Consider the following 13,594-nt stretch of genomic DNA (forward strand, 5'->3'; position numbering starts at 1 on the left):
ATAATACATTTTGAATACTTTAGTATGTAATTAACAGTTTTTGTCTGAGAAAATCACTAAATTTTATATATTTATTCAAATTCACATACCGGTAAATCATATTTCAAAAACACATCATTACTTCAAATCCTTTCACACAATACTGAAAAAAAAGCACAGTTTCTGATTGTTATTGATTCTTTATTAATTAATACATGTACCATTTTTTAATCTTGATGCATCCTCAATTGTATAATGCACATCTTAATCTGTTTTAACAATTATAATATAAAGATTAAGGCTGACTCAGTAAAATAATAATCCATGATTTCTGCAGTACTTGCAGACAAAATAGAAATACTGCTGTGATATTATCTATCTATCTAATGGGATATTAATTTGGCTTCAATAGAAAAAAATCAAAGCATACACATGTATAAAATGTGTATGTATATACCGGTAATAGTTAAACTTAAATTGATTGACCATCGATAAAAGATATTATAATATATGTATGTATATATATATCCTTGTAAAACTAAAAATTAAATATTTATGTTTCGATTACATCATAAAGGACTTTTATTTTCAGACAAAGTACAGTGAAGCTTAAAACAGTATCCAATTGTAACAGTCAATTTTGGGAAAATCAACCTTATAATTATTTTCTGTGTTGGCCAATGTCATAATTGGTATAAAATGTATATTGAACTGGAAGTTCTCTTTATTTTAAATGATAACATTTGCTTGGTCAGCCATAATTGTCACAATCAAGTGGTCTTTTTACACTGTAGTTTTCTCACTGACTATGGGTTTGTTCTGAGAATGAGCCACACAAAGTATCGTTGGGGAGATGAGTTGTCAATTTTATGTTTATCAGTCTTTCATAATCCAGTATACTTGTAAAAAGGGAATTTGTAACTAATAATCACACAATATACACAATTAAAATTGTATGCATTTAGATTTATTTAGTACTGCACATTAATCATTTTCCAAAAATATGTAGCAACATTACATTATATAATGCTGCAATACTAAAGTAATTTACTAATTAAAGGTCGCTGATGTGTAATGGATGTGGTGTCCACCTAATGATCTGGAGGTCACTGGTTTTATCCCCAGTGTGGGAGCATTCTTAAGAAATCTCCAAGAGACACCCAAGTACTGGTTCTAGGCCCAGGAAACGAACTCAAGAGCATTTCACATACATGTACGTAGTTAGTACTTTAAATTTTATCGAACTAAAAAAGGGTTAAAACTAACAACTGAAACCCTTATTAATACATTTTATTTTGAATCAAGCAAATGTGGAAATTCATTAAAAATAATGAGTAAAATTTAAAAATTCTACTTTAAAGTAATCATGATAATTTAGATCATTTTCAGAATATTTAATGATGATAATGATACAATTATATATTCCCTAAATGATAAAAATAAAACATGTAATGTTAATTTATGAAAAAAAAAACGTTTTAATTTTATCAATATCATGGTAATTACAACTAGATACAGGCAATTAGATCAGAAACGTGCATTAATTATATTAACCCATTCATGCCTAGCGTCCTGAAAAAAAGGACATTGCAAACAGCGAAGACCCAGATGAGACGCCGCATAATGCGGCGTCTCATCTGGGTCTGCGCTGTTTGCTTAAAGAAATTTCTGTAAGAAATATTCTAAATATAAAAAATAGACACCCCTACTTTTGGAAATAAATTGATCCAATTTAGAAGGATGGGTGAGTCCACTGGGCATAAATGGGTTAATGAACAACCCAGACATTTGTAGTGATTTATGGTCACTATTTCATTTGATTAACGTTCTATACATGACCTGTCATAAAAGGTATATTTTAGCCAGTACTACAATCGGCAATGATAGTCTGTATTGCATACATATTCCAACGTCTATTATCGATTCGCTTCCTCAAACTGAACAAATATTTAATGTTTACATCGTGAAACGTAATGCATCCAGTTTCACTTTCGGTTTGGTTGGTTTTGTAAACACCGTAATTTCATCTTAAAAATTGGATGATAGGGTGATTAAATAATAATGGAAAAGTAAATCACTTGGATAATAGGTCAAAATGCAACACAAATGAACGTTAATAGTGCTCTTAATATCAAAGTTTCGGTAAAAAGTTTGGCGCTAGTTCAACGCGCATGTATACAGCCTCATAACAATAGACTGACAACCTTTTGGGTAGTAAAGTAGTAATACAAGGCAATATGGCGACCGTTAGCCACGAGGCCTATCTTACGGAGGAATCCGAGATAGCCGATGTATCACGATTGGCAACTTCATAGTTTGGTTAGGATGTAACCCTAATGTCAACTTGCGCACCTGTATAGTTTGGTTAGGATGAAATCCTATGTTAACTTGCGCACCTGTATAGTTTGGTTAGGATGCAATCTTTTGTTAACTTGCGCACCATTATAGTTTGGTTAGGATGTAACCATAATGTTGACTTGTGCACCATTATAGCTTGGTTAGGATATTTTCGTCCCAACCGGAATTATGGCCTTAAAAAAAACATTTTGTACTGTGGTTCGCTTGTAACTCAAAAAGTATTGCTGATTAAGAGCTTTATTCGTGTGAACATTCACACAACCAGTTTTTGATTTGGAGATTCTCTAAACAACCAAACTAATGGCCCTAAACCACTTTGATACTTGGCGAACATATTAACTTACCATGTATGCTCTCCTGTCTCTTATGGTTCGTTTTTCTCGACATAAGTGAAGTTTGCAGAAAAAGTCAGGGTGTGGTTGCACTCGTGTTCTACGTGTTCGGATGTCTAACAATTAAAATACATAAAATATGTTAACCCTCGTATTTTTCAAATGAGTGCAACATAAAATACCAGTTGAACTAAGTTTCTAATTTAATGTGAATATGAAGAGTTATAAGATGCAATTGGCGGACTCAGTTTTGACGTCAGAAATATCAAATCGCTACTTGACTTAATTCTGCACAATAATCATTTCCTTGCGTAGTTTCGTTCATTGTCGCGCGTGACCTGTCCAATGCAGGTAGTTCCATTTAATAAAATGACGACATCTGCTATTTTGAAGTCCGTTAGTTTTCAATCATGTCGCGTACGGTATTCTGTGCGCGGGTTGGGGTGGAGGTGGGCGTGAATGATTTCTGAAAAAAATATTTAAGCGGATGCGCAAAATCATAAGTGTAATTGAAAGGATCTTGAAAAGACCATCAGTTTATTTGTATCGGCCGACAAAACGTTTAAAACAATACCAAGAACGCGTGACCTTTTGTGAAAGAGTAAGTGTCACTTAACAAATAAGGACGCTCAATGCGCACGCTCTAGTTGCAGTTGAAATAACGCGTTGATCTATCTGTGCACTGAATGCCCCGCTTTGATGTTTTAAGTGTGTTTTGTCATTCGAAAGGGACAAATTACATCAAGGTCTACATGTATCATTAAATTAAAAGAAACTTACGAACTTTCCAAACCTCATTTGCGTATGTTCATTCTCAATAAGGGAGAGACGTCAACATCATTGGATTCTACACATATCAAGACAGTTAACCGAGAATTGTTTCGTCATCAGAAATTTTCGAAATAGTAGCAAAGACAGTTATAATATTTACATGGTATTTTACCGTAATTAACGGCGACAAATATTCCGAAAAATAACCCATTTAGCATTATAATAAAGGCGGTCAGATCTTTAAAAAGAACGGAAAACATTACATCAAGGTCTACACGTATCACTGTAAAAAAAAAAACTTGCGAACTTTCCAAACCACATTTGCATAAGTTCATTCTCAATGAGGTAGAGACTTCAAAATTATCGGAGTTAAAGGGGTCTTTTCACGTTTAGGTTAATTGATAAAATAAAAAAATAATCTTGTTTCAGATTCGCAAATGTTCGTTGTAGTTATGATATTTGTGAGGTAAAATTAATACTGTACATTTACCATGCTCTAAAATATCCACTATATGCATCTTGTTACGATTTAAAAAACTGAAAATTATAAAGCGTTGCAACGCGAAACGATTGAATAGTTTGGAGAGTTCTGTTGTTGTCGTTATAGTTTGTGAAATTACTAGGATGTCTTACATAAGGTATAAAATACATCAGTCATCGTAAGAGCACGGACGGCCGAGTGGTCTAAGCGGCAGACTCCATGGGTCCGTGGCGTGAGTCCTGTTGAGGGTATCTTTTTTTCTTTTTTAATTTTATTCTTGATGTTTTACTGGAGCTTTTTAGATCCAATGTTTACATTTATCAATATAGAGCATTTAATGACAAACTTCATTACAGGCCAGAATCTGTGAAAAGGCCCCTTTTAAACATGTCAATACAGATAATAGAGAATTGTTATTTTTTTTTCATCAGAAATTTTCGAATACAGTAGAAAAGTCAGTAATCTTATTTACGAGGTATTTAAAGTCGGCCAGGTCTTTAAAATGAACGGAAAACGCATAGAAAACGCAAAAATAGTCTGTTTCATTTCGATGACGGATAAGTCGTATCTTACTTAGAAATCTCTAGTGGCCTTTTAAGACCAAAAATTAAATAAAACGAAAAGCGGAAATTATGACATTTATTAAAGGTTGCGAGTTCGTGTGGTTTGTTTAAATCGTTCTACATTTCTTTAAATACCGGTAGTCATGAAGATGTGTGACCGACTTTCTGAGTGGTTACTGCGGTATTCATGTATATTGTGATCGTACACAACAATACAACATTTGGTCCATTCATTGTTGTTCATATAAAACAGTAAGCACTTAATAATAAAGTGGAAACGTGCGTATTTCGGATCAATGTCATTGGTTGGCAATCCGAATGTGAAAGGTCGACATTCAGTTGACTATTGTAACAGTTTACGAACTTGTTCTCTAACCGACTTTTGCACTAAGGTTCCGGAAGTAAAAAAAGTTGCAAATCACTAGCGTAAACATATCATAATTGACCCGCTGTGACCTACTTAAAGATTTTCTGTGAATTAGGAATGACAAACGCGAATCATTTTGGTTTCGTATGAAACTCACCTTCTCGGTATGTTTGTACAAAATGTTACACGCAATCAACATAGGCATCACAATTGTTATGTGCTGCTTTCTAAATGTTGATATATAAATATGATTATTTTTCAGTCAGATTAGAATCGTGACTGTATACCAACAAACTTTATGTTATCCAGAGATAAACAGATGTTCTTAGTGTCAGTGCCATAAGGCCCATATATAATACCCCCGTCACACCGGACTGGCGTCCTTACTGCGTCCTTACGGCGACCCAGGTCGCAGTGAGGACACCATAGACGCCGGAGGAACGCAGTAAGGACGCAAGATGACGCAGTGAAGACGCCGAAAAATGTTCAAAGTGGTCGCCGAAGTCCGGCGTTTTTACAGCGTTCTGTTAAGGACGCAATAGTCGTAGTAGGGACGTGGTAGGGTCGCTGTAAGATCCCATAGACGTCGTGTGGTCGCCGCTCAAAAAAAACCAACAGACAATGATAATTGACTGCAAGGCGACCGTTCGGCGACCTTATTGCCACTTTAGTACGTTTATTGCGTCCTCAGAACGACTATGGCGTCCTTACTGCGACTTCATTGCGTCCTTACGGCGTCTGTCGGACCGTATTTGGTACAAAAACGAATATGGTACATTTGTACCATATTCGGCCGAATATGGTACAAATGTACCATACTCGGACCGAAGATGGTACAATTTTCGACCGAATATGGTACAAACATTGTACCATATTCGGTTGGAATAAGTTTTTCTATGCTCGCCAAAACGTATTTGGTACATACCAAAAAAACTCATAAAAATGAAAATGGCCTACGTATATGGTACATAAATTATGTATTTCTTAATAAATGAAATAGTCTGCCGATGTGTAAATTTTTTTTCAAACTCAAATACATTGTATTAACCTAATATTGGAAGTGACAAAAGTATCATCATCATCATCATCATCATCATCATCATCATCATCATCATCATCATCATCATCATCATCGTCGTCGTCGTCGTCGTCGTCGTCGTCGTCGTCGTCGTAACTAGCAGTAACAGAAACAGCTAACCTAACCACAGTTTACATGGATTTTAATGGTTGTGTAACTGTTTCGCCGGCGAGCTCAGTCGGTTGCGCGTCAGATTGGCACGCAGGGTTCGATTCCCGGGCGGGCCAGATACTTTCGTGGAGATCATTAATAGCAATTTTCAAATTTTCAAAACTTTTTTTTTCGAAAGTGTATTTTCACCAAAATCCGATTTAAGAGATTTTGAGCTCTTTTAAATGAATATATCTCTCCAAAAATAAGGATGTTTGACTGGCTGCTTTAGACAGGTGTGACTGTATTCCTAAACATTACTTTGTAAAGTTGATTTGTCGTTCCGACGTCATATTGCTGAGAAGCCGACAAAGCTTTGAAGTTTCCGATATTTTCTTTGATAACGTGCCGCTTTAAAAAGGCGGGAATTTTGCACACGAGTCTTACTCAGAAGTCAGTAACCATATTTGACTTGGCGGTCGGCAAGAAAAGTTGTGATTTTCGACTAGAAAGAATTGAAATCCAAACTTTCTTCAAACTTCAAAAGAATTCTTGACAGTAAGTACTGTACATAATTTTAATTTTCAGTTGTCTTAATATGCATTGATGTTTTAACATGCATTGATTTTTATGTTTTATGCCCCCCCCCCCTCAGAGTGCATTTGCAGTTGTCCGTCCGTCTATCCAATTGTCCGTGGCATTCCTTCCGGGTGCGTAACTCCTAAACTGCTAAAATATTTAAGCTACAGTCATTTTTTCGAAAGTGTATTTTCCACCAAAATCAGATCGAGCTCCTGTAATCTGTAGATTTGAACATTTTAAATTTTATGGAGTTTATAGGTCTTTGACCTTCGAACCCTGCCTAGTCGTGACTTCTGGTGAGCGACCTAGGCCCCCAGGGCCCCTTCTTTATATCCCTTCCATCCACGTAGCATTGGTTTCTACAGACCGTTTGTCCGTTGACCGCCATACGTTTGCCCGCTATTTTTCCCCTGAATTTGAATTCGGTTGGATTTCAATGAAACTTTACATGAAGTACTTGCTACTTTCATTGCGCATATTGCCCGGAAGTTCGGATTGTAAATTTTAGCGGAGCTATCAGACGAGTGATTTTAGCTCAGCTCATGTCGTGAGACATTCGTTTTCGACACGCGGTGTTCAATACAAGCTCTATTAACTAATGAAGTATAAATGTATAATAACTTATTATATTATTTCAGATGAAGGAAGCAATTAGGAGAAAAAGGAAGCAATAAGGGTGCTTGCCCAGGTCGAAGTACGACATTATTGTCAGATGTTTAAACGGATCGTTCGATGTCCCTGTGAAGAAACGGACACCTGAAGAGAATAATTGTTTGGCCATGATTAGAAAACGTAAGGACTTCGAGCTTGGTGACCGGGGTTCTTTATTGTGTGGCGGAAAGCAAGTCCTTGTGAAAGAAGATCTTCCTAGATTTGTTGAGAAGATGTTCATGGAAAACAAAGGATGTGGAGCAAGGGTTATTTACAACAAACTGAAAGTAAATTACACGGGGTTCTCGGAACAAGCTATCCTTGAAATACTGTACAATAGCAAGTATTACCATGAGAAGTATCCGAGATTTACAAACAAGCCAAAGCCAAGACAATTACAGAAGATGAACCAGGCAAAATATGGCAGATTGACATAATTAACATGAAAAATCAAAGTGTTAGCTACAAGGGGTCCACATACAGTTATATTCTACAAGTCGTGGTCGTTTATTCTAGGTACGTTATGCCAAAACCCCTGAAAACGAAGAGTTCGCGTGAAGTTGCAAAGGCATTAGAGGACGTGTTGATGGTTAACCTTGCCCCTGACATCATCCAATGTGACAACGGACTGGAATTTAAAGGCCCTAGTATGAAACTTTTGTTGAACAAGTACAACATCAAAATGATCAATAGTAGGCCGTATCATCCTCAATCACAGGGCAAGTGTGAAAGGTCAAACAGTGTTATAAAGGCCAAGATTCTATTTGCCATAAGTTTGCCCGCTATTTTTCCCCTGAATTTGAATTCGGTTGGATTTCAATGAAACTTTACATGAAGTACTTGCTACTTTCATTGCGCATATTGCCCGGAAGTTCGGATTGTAAATTTTAGCGGAGCTATCAGACGAGTGATTTTAGCTCAGCTCATGTCGTGAGACATTCGTTTTCGACACGCGGTGTTCAATACAAGCTCTATTAACTAATGAAGTATAAATGTATAATAACTTATTATATTATTTCAGATGAAGGAAGCAATTAGGAGAAAAAGGAAGCAATAAGGGTGCTTGCCCAGGTCGAAGTACGACATTATTGTCAGATGTTTAAACGGATCGTTCGATGTCCCTGTGAAGAAACGGACACCTGAAGAGAATAATTGTTTGGCCATGATTAGAAAACGTAAGGACTTCGAGCTTGGTGACCGGGGTTCTTTATTGTGTGGCGGAAAGCAAGTCCTTGTGAAAGAAGATCTTCCTAGATTTGTTGAGAAGATGTTCATGGAAAACAAAGGATGTGGAGCAAGGGTTATTTACAACAAACTGAAAGTAAATTACACGGGGTTCTCGGAACAAGCTATCCTTGAAATACTGTACTATAGCAAGTATTACCATGAGAAGTATCCGAGATTTACAAACAAGCCAAAGCCAAGACAATTACAGAAGAGGAACCAGGCAAAATATGGCAGATTGACATAATTAACATGAAAAATCAAAGTGTTAGCTACAAGGGGTCCACATACAGTTATATTCTACAAGTCGTGGTCGTTTATTCTAGGTACGTTATGCCAAAACCCCTGAAAACGAAGAGTTCGCGTGAAGTTGCAAAGGCATTAGAGGACGTGTTGATGGTTAACCTTGCCCCTGACATCATCCAATGTGACAACGGACTGGAATTTAAAGGCCCTAGTATGAAACTTTTGTTGAACAAGTACAACATCAAAATGATCAATAGTAGGCCGTATCATCCTCAATCACAGGGCAAGTGTGAAAGGTCAAACAGTGTTATAAAGGCCAAGATTCTATTTGCAACAAAAAGTAAACGTGGATTTAACTGGGTCGAAGGGCTTCAAGATTTAGCCTATGCCATAAACACAAGTTTCAAACGAGTTCTTGGGGGTCTCACGCCCTTTGAAGCCTACTACGGAAGAAGTCATGTTTTTACCAAAGAACGTCATAGTTCTCGTGAAATAAAGAAAACCATACGGCGAGCAAATAAAAAGGCTTACAGGTCGCTGTTGAAAAACGCAACTTCCCCAAGCAAGTACAAAGTAGGAGAGACAGTATTAATTCGCTATCCCTTTCGAAAATCCAGGGTGCCAACCAAAAGATATGTTATCGAAGGCAAGGTAGAAAAAGTAAAACGAAATGGTGTTTATATCGTGTCATTTCAAGTACCGAACAAACCCGAACTTGGATTCGTAAGCAAATCGGTTGGGGTCGAAAACATGACTAGCCTAACTGTTGCGTTAGAGAAACAACGAAAAATTAAAAAACATTCATTGAAACAGAACCGCTCAGAGAAACAAAATCACAGAACTAAGTACTATCATGTTTTAACACACCATGAAAATCTGCAGTTGTTGGATGGGGTGAATATTGCCATGGACCCAAATCCGGATGGAAATTGTCAATTTGCTGCTATATCGCATCAACTTGGTAAAATTGGTATATACAAAGACGTAGATGCTTTACGTAAGGAAGCAGTCCATCACATTGTAGAAAACAGATATTTCTATGAAACTTTTGTCTATGATGAAACATTTGATGAATACGTTAAGAATATGTCTAAGAATGGGACATACGGCGACAACCTCACGCTCATTGCACTTATGAGAGAATATAATTTGCAGTGCCTGGTAGTTTCTACCCGAGGACTAGAACACTCATCAATTGTGTCAGCAGATGGAAAGTTCGATGGTGATGTTGGAACAATTGCATTGGGGTATTTCCCAGAAGGATTTGGCATGCATTACGTTAGTATCCGTATCAATCAACGCGTGTACAAGGACATAATATCACGCTTAGAACAGTCGTATGACAACGGTGACTCTGGCGACAGCGCTGCGTCTGGCGACAACGCTGCGTCAGGCGACAACGCTGCGTCTGGCGACAACGGTGACTCTGGCGACAACGGTGACTCCGGCGACACCGCTGCGTCTGGCGACAACACTGCATCTGGCGACAACGCTGCGTCTGGCGACAACGGTGACTCTTGCGACAACGGTGACTCCGGCGACAACGGTGACTCCAGCGACAACGGTGACTCCGGCGACAACGGTGACTCCGGCGACAACGCTGCGTCTGGCGACAACGGTGACTCCGGCGACAACGCTGCGTCTGGCGACAACACTGCATCTGGCGACAACGCTGCGTCTGGCGACAACGGTGACTCTTGCGACAACGGTGACTCCGGCGACAACGGTGACTCCAGCGACAACGGTGACTCCGGCGACAACGGTGACTCCGGCGACAACGCTGCGTCTGGCGACAACGGTGACTCCGGCGACAACGGTGACTCTGGCGACAACGGTGACGTCTCTGTGTGTTCAGCCCTGAAAGAGCTTCAAGATATGATAAACAATAGGAGGGCACAGAAGCGAACGACTTTTCCATTTCTGATGTTACCACTTCACATTCAAGTTGAAATTTTTAAGTTCTGCATACAATCAAACCCGTCAATCCAGTTTGTGTTGGCGAAGGTCGGCAAACCCTTTAGAGATTTAATAAGGTCAATGAGTTTGCAAACACCTAGAATTTACATTCGGCCGGATATTGGACTAGATACTAGTAACAGGAATCCTGTTAGCGTTCGTTTCCTATCAACAAGAGCGGGCAGAAACAGCGGTCTTATTTCGGCAATAAAAGAAATCATCAAGGGGCCAAAATGGGCAAACGCATGGCTGCGTTTGCGTGTTAGTGGAATCGGTTGGTATGATATCATAGATGTCATGTACAGACATTACAGGTGAAATATACATGTATATCGGTGTTTGGAAACCTGTTATGTTATTTTTGTGATTGATGATTATGTTCTTCTACCGGAAATTTGTTGTCATTTGCTCATTTACTGGTAACTTTTTACGAAGCACATTTGGGATATTTTGGCTGCTACTAAAATGAATGTATATATGTATATTATGTCTTGTCAAAATGCTACAGTTGGATTAAAATTTAAATGCTGTTCTATGTTCTTCAATATTACTTTGAAAAATCCTGTCAGTATACCAATAAATGAAAAAAGTACAAGTTTGTTGAATCTCTTGAATGAAACAAATTATAAAATACAAAATGTAAAATGAATATGTGATGATGATGATGACAAAACATTTGTGATGATGATGATGGTAAAAAAATTGTGATGATGATGGTGGTGGTGATGATGATGACAGTGGTTATGATGATTGGGGTTTGATGATTGTGGTGATGATGATGATGATGATGATAATGATGATGATGATGATGATAACAAACGTTTTGGGATGATGATGACAGCGATGTTTATCGGACGATGATGATGGTTATAATGATGATGATAAGTTTTTAGATGATGATGACGGCGATGTTTATCGGCCGACGATGATGATAATGATGATGATGATAACAAAATATTTGTGATGATGATGATGGCGATGTTTATTGGCCGATGATGATGATGATATTCTCATCGTCGTCATCATCATCACAACATCCTCATTATCGACCGAAAACATCGCTGTCATTATCATCACAAAAAAAACTTTTGTGATCACCATTACGATCATGATAATGGATATGATGATGTTGGTTTTGATGGTGATGATGATGGTGGTGTTGGTAAAGATAACAACGATGATGATCATTGGGGTGTTGATAATTGATGTGATGATGATGATGATGATGATGATGATGATGAGATAACGATGATGATGATGATGATGATGATGATGAGATAACGATGATGATGATGATGATGATTACGATGATGAGTGTGTATCATATTCGGAACGAATGTGGTACATTTTTCATCCGAATATGGTACAAGTTTGTACCATATTCGGTCAGGCATTTTACCCCAAAACTGCAGATACGTATATGGTACAATTAGACAGTTGTACCATATTCGGCCGAATATGGTACAAACTTGTACCATATTCGTTTTTGTACCAAATACGGTCCGACAGCGTCTATTGCGACCCTGATACGACTATGGCGTTCCTACTGCGACCCTGGGACGTATTAAGGACGCCGTGAGGACGCACAGAACGCCATAAACCAGGACGCTGGTGTGACGGGAAGGCGAAAAACAGCATTTTTACATTGGCGCCCTTACTGCGCCCTTACTACGACAATCAGAAATTTACAGAAACGCAGTTTTAGGTCGCCGTAAGGACGCCAGTCTGGTTTGACGGGGCTATTAGATCGAACATCGCAAGTTCTTTAAATTCCTGGCTATTTGATCGAACATCGCAGCTCGAAGGTAATTCCTGGCCGCGAATGTTTCGGCCATAAGGCCATATACTAGTATTAGATCGAACATCGCAAGTCGAAGGCAATTCCTGGCCGCTAAATGTTCGGACATAAAGCCCATATATTTGATCGAACATTTCAAGTCGAAGGAAATTCCTGGCCGCGAAATGTTCGGTCACAAGGCCATATATTAGATCGAACATTGCAAGTCGAAGGCAATTCCTGGCCGCGAAATGTTCGGCCATAAATTAGATCGAACATCGCAGATCGAAGAAAATTCCTGGCCGCGAAATGTTCGGCCATATATTAGATCGAACATCGCAAGTCTAAGGCAATTCCTGGCCGCGAAATGTTCGGCCATAAGGCCCATATATTTGATCGAACATCGCAGATCGAATGCAATTCCTGGCCGCGAAATGTTCGGACATTATGCTGGTACACCATTGGGTCCTTGCTTAAAGGGACCCTTTTTTTTACAGATTTTGGCATGTATTAAGTTTGTCATTAAATGCTTTATAAATAAATGTAAACATTGGATCGAAAAAGTTCCAGTAAAAACAAGAATAAAATTAAAGAAAGCTCAAAAGCAACGATCAACTGGGCTCGAACCACTGACCCTTGGAGTAAGTCTAACGCTTAAACCACCCGGCCATCCGTACTCTTACAATTAGTGATGTATTTATACTCTATAAAAGCAATCCTCGTAGTGTCAAAAAATTTAACGACAACGACAGAACTCTCCAAATTCTTCAATTGTTTCGCGTTTCAACGCTTTATAATGTTCAGGTTTTTAAATCGTCAAAAGATGCATATTATGGATATTTTAGAGCATGGTAAATGTTCAGTTTTACTGTTTCCTCACAAATATCATAACCTCAACGAAAATTTGCGAATCTGATTTTTTTTTTAATTTTGTCAATTTACCAAAACGTGAAAAGGCTCCTTTAAGAATCCCAGTCGTGATAAATAGGTTTCTAACATATTCAATTACTGTATGCGAACCACATTGGCCGCGCTCTTGGAAAACGTGGCTTAATTCATATGCTTAAAGTATCATCCCAGGTTACCATGTGCAGTCCACAGACACAGACTAGGCAGTCCACAGACACAGACTAGGCAGT

This window comes from Dreissena polymorpha, chromosome 5 (genome assembly GCF_020536995.1).
Source record: "Dreissena polymorpha isolate Duluth1 chromosome 5, UMN_Dpol_1.0, whole genome shotgun sequence".
Lineage (NCBI taxonomy): Eukaryota > Metazoa > Mollusca > Bivalvia > Myida > Dreissenidae > Dreissena > Dreissena polymorpha.